Consider the following 13,462-nt stretch of genomic DNA (forward strand, 5'->3'; position numbering starts at 1 on the left):
CTGTATATTCTGTTCTCATCTCAATTGTTATTTGCATATTTTGGTTGATGTAACCTTCAATTTTCTTTAGGTGTATCTTGTTGAACTCTAGAATATTTCTGTCGAACTCAAGGAATCTGCACAGAAAGTTGAACAGAACCACGGGGGTAGCATGTTCGTATTTCATCAGCCATGACGGAGTAGAAGTTCTTAGTAATTCACAATTGTATTTTTTGGGTTACCTCCACTGAGGATTGAACCTTCAATCTCGAGGAATGTAATTTTTTACATCCGAATTTTACCAAGTACTCTATCCACTGTGCCATGGGTCCTTGTGGCTAATTCAAGTACAAATTTTAGGAGCCTTAAACTCATTTTTCTTTTTAGATATAAATATCACTATTATTACATAGGTTTGGTAGAAACTTAATACCCTGATTGATCATCATATGACCAAACAACTTTATTAGCGTTATTCTCTGCCAGAGAAAATAGATACAAATGTATATCACTACTACAAACCAGGGAGAGTGGATGTATAACTCCTTAACATCACTCATGCTATGACAGGGAAATTTGGCACAAATATAGAACATCCATAGACAAACAAAATGAAAAACATGTTAACATCAGTATTCTTTTGATGACGTCACCATATGTACATTAGTGACTAAAAATTTTAGAATCTTTCTGAAACCACCAACGCTATAGTCTTGAAACTTTGCAAGCATACAGGTAGTAGATAGATAAAACGAAATAATACTTTAAAACAAATACTCAACATACTTGATTAGCAGCAAAATCCCACCTCATTATTGTAGAGTTCTTTAGATAATGGAAGATTTTCTACTTTAATAGCTTCTTCCCTTGGATTGCTTCTGGACCTTGGAATAAACTTCCAGGATATGTTGTTGTAAATGTGCCAACAATGCAGCTATTCAAATTAGACATGTACTGCATTCTCTTCTGCATAAATCTCACCCCACCCACACACACACATCCACTTTTACCACATAGTAACTGAAGTATGTTGCTTGTTTTTTTTAAATTTACTAAATTCAAATTCCCTCCATTTCCTTAACTGTACTAACACACAGAAATGTAATGTGAACAAACACCTTGCTGCTCAATTCCTCACCCAGTTGCAACTAACTCCCTATAAATATTGTCCCTATCACAGTAGCCTCTTACGTTTAAGGTACAATATCCCCGATTTGGGTTGAGCAAATGTTTAAAAAAAAAAAAAATTTTTTAAGACAGCAATTTAGTTTAATTTTTAGGAATTTGTAGAAAAAAGAATGTTAATAACCATTTATTTGTGAAAAGATGAGGCAGATATTTTTTCAAACCACATGAACTGCCAACATTTTAAAATTGAAAACAAAAACACAATCTCTTAAGATACACACCAGAAACTATATATATATATATTTAATTGCAATTTAAGGTGTTGCTAAACCATACATTTTTAAGGTTGCAAAATTAGGGTCTCAATTTTATGTTTAGTGTTGGAGTTGTAACATTAACCACGTTTACACATGTAGACCAAGCACATTGTATGTAGTCTACATCACAAAGGAGACAAAAACAAAGCACTTTTTCATGTTGTAACGGCATACTTTCCTGAATAAAACCGGATTGTCTTTAAAGTGCTCCCTCTCCTGTTTATATTAGTTTTCCTTACAGTGATGTCTTTTTGTATGCATTTGCATATGCACGTCTGTGCTCTGTTACAGAGGTTGATGAAGAGTATCATCACGTAAATAACATTAATGAAAAAATCATCTGCATCTCAATTCAGTTACATGATTTGTTTGCCCTTATTTTTGATATTATTGATAATGCAATCATGATTCCCATAGGTTAAGTATAAAAAGATGAGAATCCTGTGTTGACTTAGACTATTTTTAAATAGAGTTTATCATTATATTCATGGTAGGTGCTTGACTGAGCTCTAACTCCTGCCCCTCTAAATATTCACAGCAAGAACGCCTCTGGCTTCAACTTCCCTTTCTTTCTCTCTCTTTACCCAAAACCAAATGGAACTTTTATGAACAAAATTTCTTAAAACCTCCATCTGCGGAGCAAGATACCAGGAATCTGCTTCCCAATTGACTACTTGATGTCTAATGTAAACAAATATTTGTTGAGTTGTCCACTTGGATAATCACGTTTGCACATTCCACCTATTGTTTCTAATCCTTTTTTGACAGTGATCATCGTCTAACCAGCAATCATCTTAACTCTTATCATTGAGTGGTCTCTAGGCTTTCAAAAGCTGGAACCCATTAGTATGAAAAAATTATTGAATTTGTTGATAGAATATTTGCTGTTTCAGAAGTTATAATAATTTTACATTAAATTTAAACAGCACTGCCTCCCCAAATTACAAAATAACATCAATCTCTATCTGATTGTTAATATTCTGCTAAACAAGTAAATCTTATCTGGAAAAGGCCTTCAATACAGAAAGTCTGGTTACTGGAATAATTTTCGTTTGTTGACTAGCAAGAAAACCTAATGTTTCCCGGGATTGAATGAGGATCAACAAAAGTTTCACACTTTCATATTTTATTGTCATTGAAATCAGTGAAATCGACCATTTTTCAATCAAATGGATTGATTGCCTGCTGTAGTTGGAGACCTACCACGGCGCACCAGTAGGAAGATTTACATCCCTCCCAACAGTAACTTAGTCTACATTGCACTGTAGAGAACCTGCTGTTGATTTTATAAAATTATTTTTATATAATGGCTTGAATTAAAGTTTAAAATGCAAATATTTAGTGTCATGGATCAATTGTGGTCCAAACAGAAACATTCATTTTGAATGTACCTCTGTCATATCAAAGAAGCTACTGTTGATTTTAAATGCCAGGCCTTTCTGCTAGTGTGGTAATAAAACTTCTCAAATGCACTTGTGATGTTAGGCCGTAAAAGGCATTAACCTTAGTCAAAATCGCCTGTTCCTTCTTTCATCAAATTTCTTTGATTATCGATACTTATTAAAGGCATTCTGATACAAAATCTATTTAAGAAGACTGTCAGGCACATAAGGGTACATTTGTGTGAAATTTAAAAAAAAAAAATCGGTCCAGCTATTAAGCGAATACACAGACACCGACTAAGTTCTTTTTATATAATAGTAGAGATACTGAGCATCTATGTCATAGACATTTTTTTTTATACCAGCCATTTAGTTTACAGTGTTTATTTTTGCTTTTTTTTTTTTTTCAAATACTGTGTGGCAATGCTTATCAAAGCTCAAAAGCTACTTGAGGATAAGGTTGTCAGTTGGTAGTGAACAACTTGTTAAAAGGATTACAAAGAATGTGTTAGAACTTTATTACTTAGATCAGCAGCTTGACAAGAATGTGTTAACATTGGACTTAAAAACAATCATGTTGTATTCAGCTGGAAAGCAACCTCATGGTATTGAATTCCACAGATGGGAAGTTCTTGTGAAGGAACTTTATTCATGATAATTCCATTTAGTTTTAGGTACAAAGGAAGAAAGTAAAATTCTTTACAGTGATTGATGTCAGACAGGTTTTTGCTGTGGAGGAGGAAACAAAGATTGGAACTCAGTTAAGCACGTTCTATGAAAATAACTATAAAGCAGAGAAAGACTAGCAATGTCTCTTAGGGCTTATAAGGAAGAAAAAAAAGATCATTTTCTATTAGATTGTGAAGTTGATTCTGTACTCGTTCAAGACAAAATATACTACAACATCGCATTCAAGGTGGAGGCATTTTTCTTTTGAGAGATGCTTAGGTTGTTGGTGGATGAGTCTGATGGTTTAAAATCTGAAATCTGCAGCAAAAGCAGTTTATCATTGATGACCAACCTTGCAGGGAGGACTTGACTGAGCTCTGTGGATTACAAGTGGTTAATCTTCAATGGTAAACTGTGATTGATTAAACATTTTGATTTTGCAACCTTCCATGATTCAAAACATGGTGCAGACCCAGAAAGAAAACAACTGAACCTGAGCAGGGTGAACATCATTGCAATCTCTACAACGACCATCCTAGGAGCAACTGCAATATGTATTTTACAATTAAAATGGAGACAAATTAATTAATTAGTAAAAACTTACTTTTTTTTGGTTTGTTTTATTTTTAATCAATTTCTCTTCCATAAATTTATTTTGCTATATCCGGGGCAGGGGGAGGGATTATAATTAATATTGGTTTATTTTTAATTTAGAGAAAAATGGAAAAGAAAAAAAGATTTTCATAAATTAAATTTTTTAAAAGATCCACTATTTCAAATTTATATTTACAAATTATTTTTTTGCAAAACTTTTATACAAACGATTCTTTTACAAATTGTTTTTGTTTTATTTTTATGGACATTTGTTTGTTTTATTTTTTTATTTATTTTATTTTTAAAAACTTTTTGTATTTTAATATTTGTTTTTTGCAAAATTTGTTTTACACAGATTACCTTTTAGAAATATTTTGCTTTTTATTCCTTCCTGTATATAAAAAAAAATTTCAACTTGTTTTTTACAAACATTTCAGAAATATTTATTTGTTTTGTATTTCTTTTCTTTAATTATGATTTAAAAATATTTTGTTCGCTTTTTTTTTTTTTTAAATTGTTTTCCTTTTAACAAACTTTGCCTGCTGCTGTATTACAGCAGCACAAAATGCTCACTACCATATTTTTTTTTTACTAATATTTTTAATTTAAAAATTTTTCTTAAATTTGATCATGAAAATTTTCATTGTTTAAGAAATTATAAAAAAATATTTTTACAAATTTTTTTTTTCTTTTCTACAAAATTTCTTTGGCAATTTTTTCTTTTGATTTTATACAAATGTATTTTTCCTAAAAATTGATTTACTTTTATTTTTTTTCTAATGTTTATCACCATCCTTCCTCCATAAAAAAAAAAAAAATTACGAGTTTTAAAAGGGACAAACAGATTATTTGTATTATTTGGATTCTTTGAACTACTGTTCTCATCTTGAGTGTTATTTTCACAACGTTTTGATCGATGTAGCCTCTGACTTTCTTCAGGTTTATTTTGTTGAATTCTTGAATCCTAAATTGGACAGAAAGATTCTCGAGTTCAACAAGATACAACTGAAGAAGGTCGGAGATTACATCAACCAAATTGTTGTGAAAATAACACTTCAGGTGAGAACAGTAGTTTGAATAATCTATTCCCATCTCAAAAATTCAGAAATGACAAACAGATGTTACAAAAGAAAATTTTGTTAATTTTTTAAATCTTTCTAATGGGTTAATTTCTCTCTCTCTCTCTCTCTCTCTCTCTCTCTTCTTTTAAATTTGACTTCCATATTGTCAATCATGTCTTGTTAAAAAGTCTGTACAAAACCTGAAAACGAAATGTAATGGCAAAAGACAATTTTTAATTCCACATTTTAGACCAAATGTATTTTCGGCAACACCATTATGTTAGCAGTTGAAAAGAACATGTTTTGCATGACACCATATCTGACCTCCCTCAAACCTTTTTCAAACGCATAAACAATCTTCGTCTCTGAATTTTATTTTTTCATTTAAAATCCAGCCCTTTAAAAAAGGAGCACCCTGGATTGGGACCAAAATAAAAATCGCCTCAGTCTAAAAGGATTTCTTGTCCATTGACCAAGAACAGAACGCTACACTTTGAAATATTTATTTGGAAAAATATAAAATAATTTACAATTACAACAAATTAGGCACAAGGCCATTCAAAAGTGTTGGAAAAAAGGTGCCGTGGGTCATTCTTTGTCACCATTACTAAAAAAATGTCTATCCCATTCTTAATCATCAATTACCATAATACCGCATTTACTCCAAGGGCCGACCTATTTAAAATTTTCAAATCATCAAAAATTTTATTTTATTGAAAATAAATAAAAACGTTTATGCGCAACCATTTCATTGGTGAGAATCATGGAGTGGGGGGGAACATAAAATTTTAAAAATTTGGTTAGTAAAGCCCTTCAAACCCTTTCCAAATAATAAACTGTTCACTGTTTTCCAGTTTGTTTGGACTGAAAAGAATCAGGCCAACCTCTAAGTGGGGGTGAGAGTTATTAGGTTGGTGCAAAAATGTTTTTTGACTGATATATATCTCAATTTGATAAAAAACTACATTATTTTTGCACCAGCCTAATAAATAGGAAAAAAAGAAAAAAAAACTGGATGGCGGAGTTTGGAGAGTGGGTGACGTTCTATCAAAATGAATGCAATTTGGGAGAAGCTGGGGAATGAAAAATCTTAAAATTATGGAGTGGGCATCTTGAGGGTTTTTCTATTGGAAGAGGGGTTAATTTACTCGATTAGCTAAGAGGCTAATTTAGCATTAGAAAAGATACATTTTGATCTGCTGTGTATATATTCTTATTGAAGTCTCTCCTAAATTCTGATGCAAGCTACTTCTTGACATAAGCTTGCCATCTCTTCAGGTTGATGTAGAGCGTCCATGTGCATGTACATAATCATTTGCAGATGTGGCAGGAGAACTTGCCAGTATTTGCTGGTTCTTGTAGAAAGACTATATTATGCACCTTTGAGTGTCATATCAAACCGTTTGCAGATTCACATACCAGTTCAGATATTACAACAATACTTGGGTGGTCTGGGTGGTAGCACATCATCATAAAATTGTTCTGAATACTGGAAGCTCATGAACAAACAAACAGGGAGGAACTGCAACTGTATAGATTTATTTCTTGAAAAAAAAAATGAGTACTTGTTTATTTTGAATTTGAAAAATTACCAGAACATATGAGGCGTCATCCCTTCCTTTGGTAGAAGTTATTTTGGAGCATCATAGCCAAGAATGACACCAATTTTCTGCCTCCTTTGACCAAAGGCCCAGAAGGTAGTGTTAAGCAGTCATTATGGAGTCCTTTAGTATTGCTATTGGTTCGAGAATTCTTTCTTGATTTTGCCAGTTTGATTTATAGAAGTGTTTAACTTTATACTGGCTTACTACATACACATATATATGTTACTTTTTGAAGTTTGGAACGATTTTCATTGATTGAAAATATTTTGACTTCACACGTTCCTGAAGAAAGCGAATCTCAACAAAGCAAAGACAGAAAAAGGGTAACAATTAAAGCCATTTAGTATTTAGCATTCGTTTGAATCACTTAGTGGTTTTGTCAACATGCATAAATAATTTTTCACCCTGACTCATAATATAGCAGCATATGCAAATTGATTTACAAATAATTTATTACATTTGGAATTGGGAGGATGATATATATTGTAGAAAAACTTATTTTTATTCAAATATGTTTTGTTTCTATAGGTATGAATTTTTAAAAAGAAAAGTAGATGCTTCTGAAGAACAGGATCCATGTTGAGACAAATGTTTCAATTACAATTTACAAAACAGATCACAAATGGTTGTTTGCAATTTGAAAGCCATAAAAAATGTAAATCAGCAGAAGATGCTAAGCATACAAATACAAAATAAGTTTTTGTTTGTTTGTTTGTTTGTTTTTTTTGTTGTTGTTTTAAACCTTAAGGTTAAAAAAAAAAAAATTGATCCCATAAAAAACTTTAGTTGAAAAAACGGTTCTACTTTGGTTTGATATTTACAAAGAAAAAATATCTACAACATAAAACTTTATTTTCCCAATATAAAAATCTTTGCTGTGGTAATCTAATTCCTTGTGTATGTGTTCCGGTGTTGAAATTAAAAAAAAAAATTGCTGATTAACGTAAAATGACAAAATTCAAATTAACTTGAGCTTCACATCTGTTGCAATAAAGTACTGAGCCTTCTCATTGAATAATTGATTCAAGTGTCACACGGTCTTATCTTTGATTGTTAGGAGTTAGAATTAGTAACTTAACATTCTTTAAAAACTAGAAGTGTTGATGCTTATGCAAAATAGTATATTTTGAAACCAACGCTTTTCAGGTGAAAACACTATTACATACTTACGTGCCATGTTGAAATTAGTATAAATTTAAAAAATTAGGAAAACTGACTTAGAAAAATAATTACAAGTAAAGATACATTTTATCAAATTATCGCGTTTTATCGTTTGTTTAAATGAGGAATAGTTCTTGTATACACTGGATCATTTTTTTGTAACTTTTGGAATTTATACTAATTTTGACATGTAATAGTGTTTTCATCTGAAATGTACTTGTTTAAAAATCAACTATTCTGCACAAGTACTAAAGTGTTTTTCTTGCTCTTGAACTGTTACTATGTAGATTGTATAATAAAATATAGATATGATACCAATGTAAATTCATGATTTATGTAGATAACAAGCCAAAGCTGCAAAAAAAAAAAAAAACTTCTCCAAAAAGGAAAAAAAAAAAAAAAAAAAAACTTGATTAACTTAATGGCTTGAAGACAATCATTAAACCTATTCTTAACACGTCTGTAGGTGGGGAGTAATTAGCCCTAACCATGTTGGGGGAAAAATGAAAAATCTGTTTTATTTAATGTTAGTACTAAATGATTATTCGGTGACTGACGACTTGATGGTTTCCTGTTTGTTCCATAAATCGCCCTAATAGATTTATTTCTGGTGCTAAGGTACTAATATTAAGTATTAATTAGTTCATATAAAAGAAACAAGGCTGATAGTCGCATGCTCTCGTGTAATGAATGAATGCGTGAATGTAGGATTGACATGAAATTCTTAAAGATAAACTAAAATGACCGAAAAATGGGTTGAAATGACTTAAATAAATAAAAAGTAAATGACTTAGAATGACTTTAATGAAGTTAAGGATGAATTGAATTACCTTAAGAATGACTTGAATGCTTACAAAAATAACTGGAATCCTTCAAAAACAACTTGAATGATCTGGAGAATGACTTGAATGGCTTTGACTGACTGGTTATAAAGTGGGTGACCATTTTACATTAAATTAATACAGAAAAGTGATCACCCACTTTATATCACAAAGTTACAAACATAAGTACAGCATGTAGTAAGAACAGATATTACACTTTGATCTTGGCCAGAAGGTCAAGAAAAGCGGTATTTATTTGCTCTCTCACTAAGCAAATTAGGCACAAGGCCGATTTTTAATGTGAGGAGTGATGGGGAAATGGGGATCAACTCCCCAGGGAGTAGGAGAGCTGGATAGTGACAATTGGTATGAAGGGTTGCCCTACATTGACCAAGGTCCTATATGTGGGGGGAACCCCACATATGGTCTTTGCTTGCAGTATCTGCCAGAACAGATACTACACTTTGAGATATTAAATCTTTTATTTATGTTAAAAATACATTGAAAATCAACAATGAACAAAAAACTTAGGCACATGGCCAACTCTTGGCCAAAAGGCCAAGAAAAGCTTAAAAAGCTAAGAACAGCATGTATTAACAACAGACCTTTAATCTTAACCAAAAAGGCCAAGCACAAAAGTGTTACGGACAGACCGACTGATTGACCGATGGAGTGACTTATAGAGTCGCTTGCATGCGACTAAAAATGGTTTATTATTCTGGAAGATTTTTCCATAGTCATCTGGTTTGATTAAATTGATTTTGTAATGTTACTTTCAGCATACATGACTAGCTCCGTTTTTGTAAGTCAAGGGAGATAATTCTTTAATCTAGGCCGAGTTATTTCCCGTATTCTGCTGCAAAATTGAAACTTTATTTTCTTCAAGGGAAACAACTCTTTACAAATGAAGGAATTATCTCCCTTTTTGCTACGAACTATAACTATATATAAGGTGAAATATAAATATATAAGTTCCTATTTACTTAGCTCTCCAGGAGGGCGGTTAGACACAAGGTTGTTTTTATTTATTTTTTATTATTAAATTTTCACCCGAAACAAGGCACATTGCCATTTTGATGTAGGGGACTACTATCAGTGACATAAGTTGCAGGGATACTATGTAGAGAGTTGAATAGCAAGATATCAGTTCACATTACACTTGAACTTCTGCATGTCAGTAGAGTTGGGGAAGCAGGAACCTGGAAAGGAATTCCAAAGTCTAGCAGTTCTGGGGAATAAACTATCAGAGTAGAAGGTTTTCTTACATCTAGCGATCTCTACTGTGTAGGGGTGGGACTCTGCTGCTTGTTGGGTTTGTCGGTGGGAGGTTATTTACGTCAAGGGGGTACAAGGGCTTGTAGTTTGACGGGACTTGTAAAACAAAGGGATGCAACAATTCATCGATAGGACAGAGGTTAAAGCTTAGATGACAGTTCAGGACCTATTAGGTTGGCGACTCTTTTGAACCCTGTCCAGGAGTGAGTAACTAGTAGCAGATGCACCAGCCCAAATGTGACAACAATACTCCATACATGGGAGAATGGTGGCCTTATAGAGGTACAGGATACTATCTAGCATGGTAGAGAGAACCCACCTTCTTCTAGCTTCTATAAAATTTTGTCTGTTTGTACTGGACTTATGTCTGATCAATCTGCGGTATGCATGCTGCCTCTGAGCAATGGCAGCTGCACAAGTAGAAGTAAACCACTGGCGAAAGTAGGGTTTGCTATAGAACTTCTGTGTGGAAACATGTGCTTCAATTGCTGCTTTGAACCATTCAGTGGTCTTATTTGTGCACTGTTCTGCAGGAAGAAAAAGATATTTTCCCATGAGGCATCTCTGATGAGATCCCTAGTGGCTGCTTAGTCAGCCTTCTCATAATACCTTGTCGTCTTGAGCAATGGCTCTTCAGCTTTAGGTCGAGAATTTAGGGTGATTTCTACTATCAACACAGCGTTATCAGCATTCCATAATATGTGAGATATGGAACTGTGGTCAGAAATAGATCTAGAAATGAGGCTTTTTGATCTTGCTGATCTGAAAAATGTGGTGGAACCTTAACTGTCTGTCGTAGGGGATGAGATATTGAGAAGCTACGTGTTATGCTACTAGCTACTACCAGCTGCATCTGTAAGTAGAGAAATGAAGTCAATTACTGTGGTGGACATTAAAGTCACCAAATACATGTACTTGTGTGCTAGTATCAAGGGAGAGTGCTGTATCTATGCTGTCAGAGACTTGGTTGATTAGGGTACAGTCAAGGGAGAGCGGTAGAAAAAATACAAGTAGCTAATGCTATGTTATGGTTAAGCCTAAAACGCATAATGGCCTGGCTGTCTGATTCTAGTTTTGATTCACTAGTCAAGGGGTGGGTGTTTTAAATATAGACTCCAAGTCTGTATATATGTCTGTCAGAGTCCTTACAGCAAAGTGGGAGATAACCAGGCATGTTAAAGTGGTTAGAGAGGATGAAGGCATGAAGGTTAGTTTATTTGGTGCTAAGATATTCGGGGTGTTTGCTAGGAGAAATGATTCAACATCATCTAAATTAGTTCTAAGCGGATATTCATGAATGCAAACCTCAAGGGAGGAGGCAAACCGATTTTGTTTAAATTTATGCTTGGTTTGATCATAATTTTTGATTGAACTGCCATTTTATTTTATTTAAAAGTATCAGTTTAAATGTGAGAGGTGCTGGACAAAGTGGTTGTGTAGAATACCAGACAGGCAACACAAGTAGACCATCAGCCAACTCTTTATCTACAGGATTGTGGCCTTGGGAAACCCCACCGGAGATGGGTGCAGGGTCCCTTTCCATGCATGACATGGCACTGCAACCATCCCAATATTATACAACTGATGATGAAGCAGCTGCTCTAAGTGCTACCAAACCATCAAACTGGTATCCTCAACCCGTCAGACAAAAATCAATCCAATCCAATTGCATGACATATGACACCCAAGCACCCCCAAAGTGCCCAGTTTTAGGGGATGGGAATGTGGTGGGAGTGGAGGAACGGTGTTCATTGCCTTAGTCAGGAAACAAGATCAACTGTTGGGTGTTTCTGTTGAGTCCCTGTGATCACACCTCTGCACCTGGCTAATAGGCAAAGGAGTATTAAAGCTAGTTGATAGACAGAGCCTATCTACTCCTTAAGCAGTTTAGGTTTGCAAACCGGTAATTTGTGCAAGTCATCAGGTCGTCGATCAGGACGGAAAAGGCCTCCCTCCCTTTATATGTTACCAACATGTATGAGGTCAGTAGCACAGGTTTAACTTCAGAGTTTTTCTTCTCTTAGACAGATGACCTGAGAAGATCTATGGGTCCATCAGCACTGAGAGGGTTAGCTTCATGCCTGGGTCCTAAACCAGGTATTTCTGTGACCCCGCATGGATAGTTAATATTTATGGGTTAATTACTAAAGGTTACATATCTACTGAAAAGTTACACTCCTTAAAGATAATTGGAAAGGATATTACTATGCTTTCCATTTCATTTATACTGGAAAAGGGGTAAATAAAAACTTATGCGATGGAAGCAACTAAATTTGCAACTGGTTGGTTTGAAAGAGAGGAGTTAATGTATGGTTAAAATTTTGTTCATATGTTAGTTTAGGAATGTTAAAGTATGATTCAATTGATATTAGGAATAAAAATAAAATTGGGTGCACAAACTCTGAATATTTAAGACGATAAGAGGGATAATAAAATGTATCTATTCAATATAGTCAAATAGCGATATATCTATGATTTAAAGCACAATTCAGTACAAGTATAACTGGAAGTAAAGTATGTATAATTAAGTATAAATAGAAACATGGACATATTTACAGTAGATACGAACATATAGAAATTGTAGATATTAAGTATTATTTAAATAAAGTTCTGATTTCTAACAAAGAAAGATAAATCTGCCTTTTATTAAAGTTCAGAATTTATTTTGCATAACAAAGAGTATCGTCTTAATTTTTGTATTAGTTCGTATCCATCTCTTCAAATTAAGGCTAAAGTACAATATTAAGACTCAAAAGTTAGTGTTTAGGCAAGATGAAAGACTTTAAAACGAGTGAAGACAAAGTCTAAAAGTGTAAAACATATGCAGTGACTCGGAGTCAGATCAAATTTCTATTTACAAAATAGCAAATATTTTACCTGTTTTAGCGGGGACAGAATTCAATCGCAGGCATTTAGACAAAAGAAAATGGGTGGAAAAAACAATAAAGGAAGAAAGAAGACATGAAATTTTGGATAGCTTTTTTATAGAGCACATTTTGACAAAGGAAACACAAGCGACAGAAATTGATTCAAACTTGGAGAAATTTTAAACATTTTTTATTTATTTTTTTTTAGTATAAATGGTATCATGTTTATAATGCTTAGAAATCAAATGATTACTGGAGAATAAAAGAAAACAAAAAACTTGAAATAAAGTAAAATAAAATAAAATACATAAAAACTTATTACTAAGCCACACAGCGACATTGTTTCTATGCATTACTCCTTCAGATCTTAGTACCCAAAAAGAATGAGACTACACGGGGCAGCACTAACCAGACCTCCTACTTTTAATATAGATAAAATCCAGCTCTCCCAAAAGTGGTCGGTCTGGGTTAAGGAAAAAATGCTTCAGTCTAGAAGGAGTTCTCCTTCACTGATTAAGAGCAGACTGTCATGGGACAACTTTTTTGGTTTCAGTTTGGAGAGTGCACAGCAGGGGCAGACAAATGCAATTTCAGGACTGAATAA

This window comes from Euprymna scolopes, chromosome 33 (assembly GCF_053919585.1).
Source record: "Euprymna scolopes isolate OS-2025 chromosome 33, ASM5391958v1, whole genome shotgun sequence".
Classification (NCBI taxonomy): Eukaryota; Metazoa; Mollusca; class Cephalopoda; order Sepiida; family Sepiolidae; genus Euprymna; species Euprymna scolopes.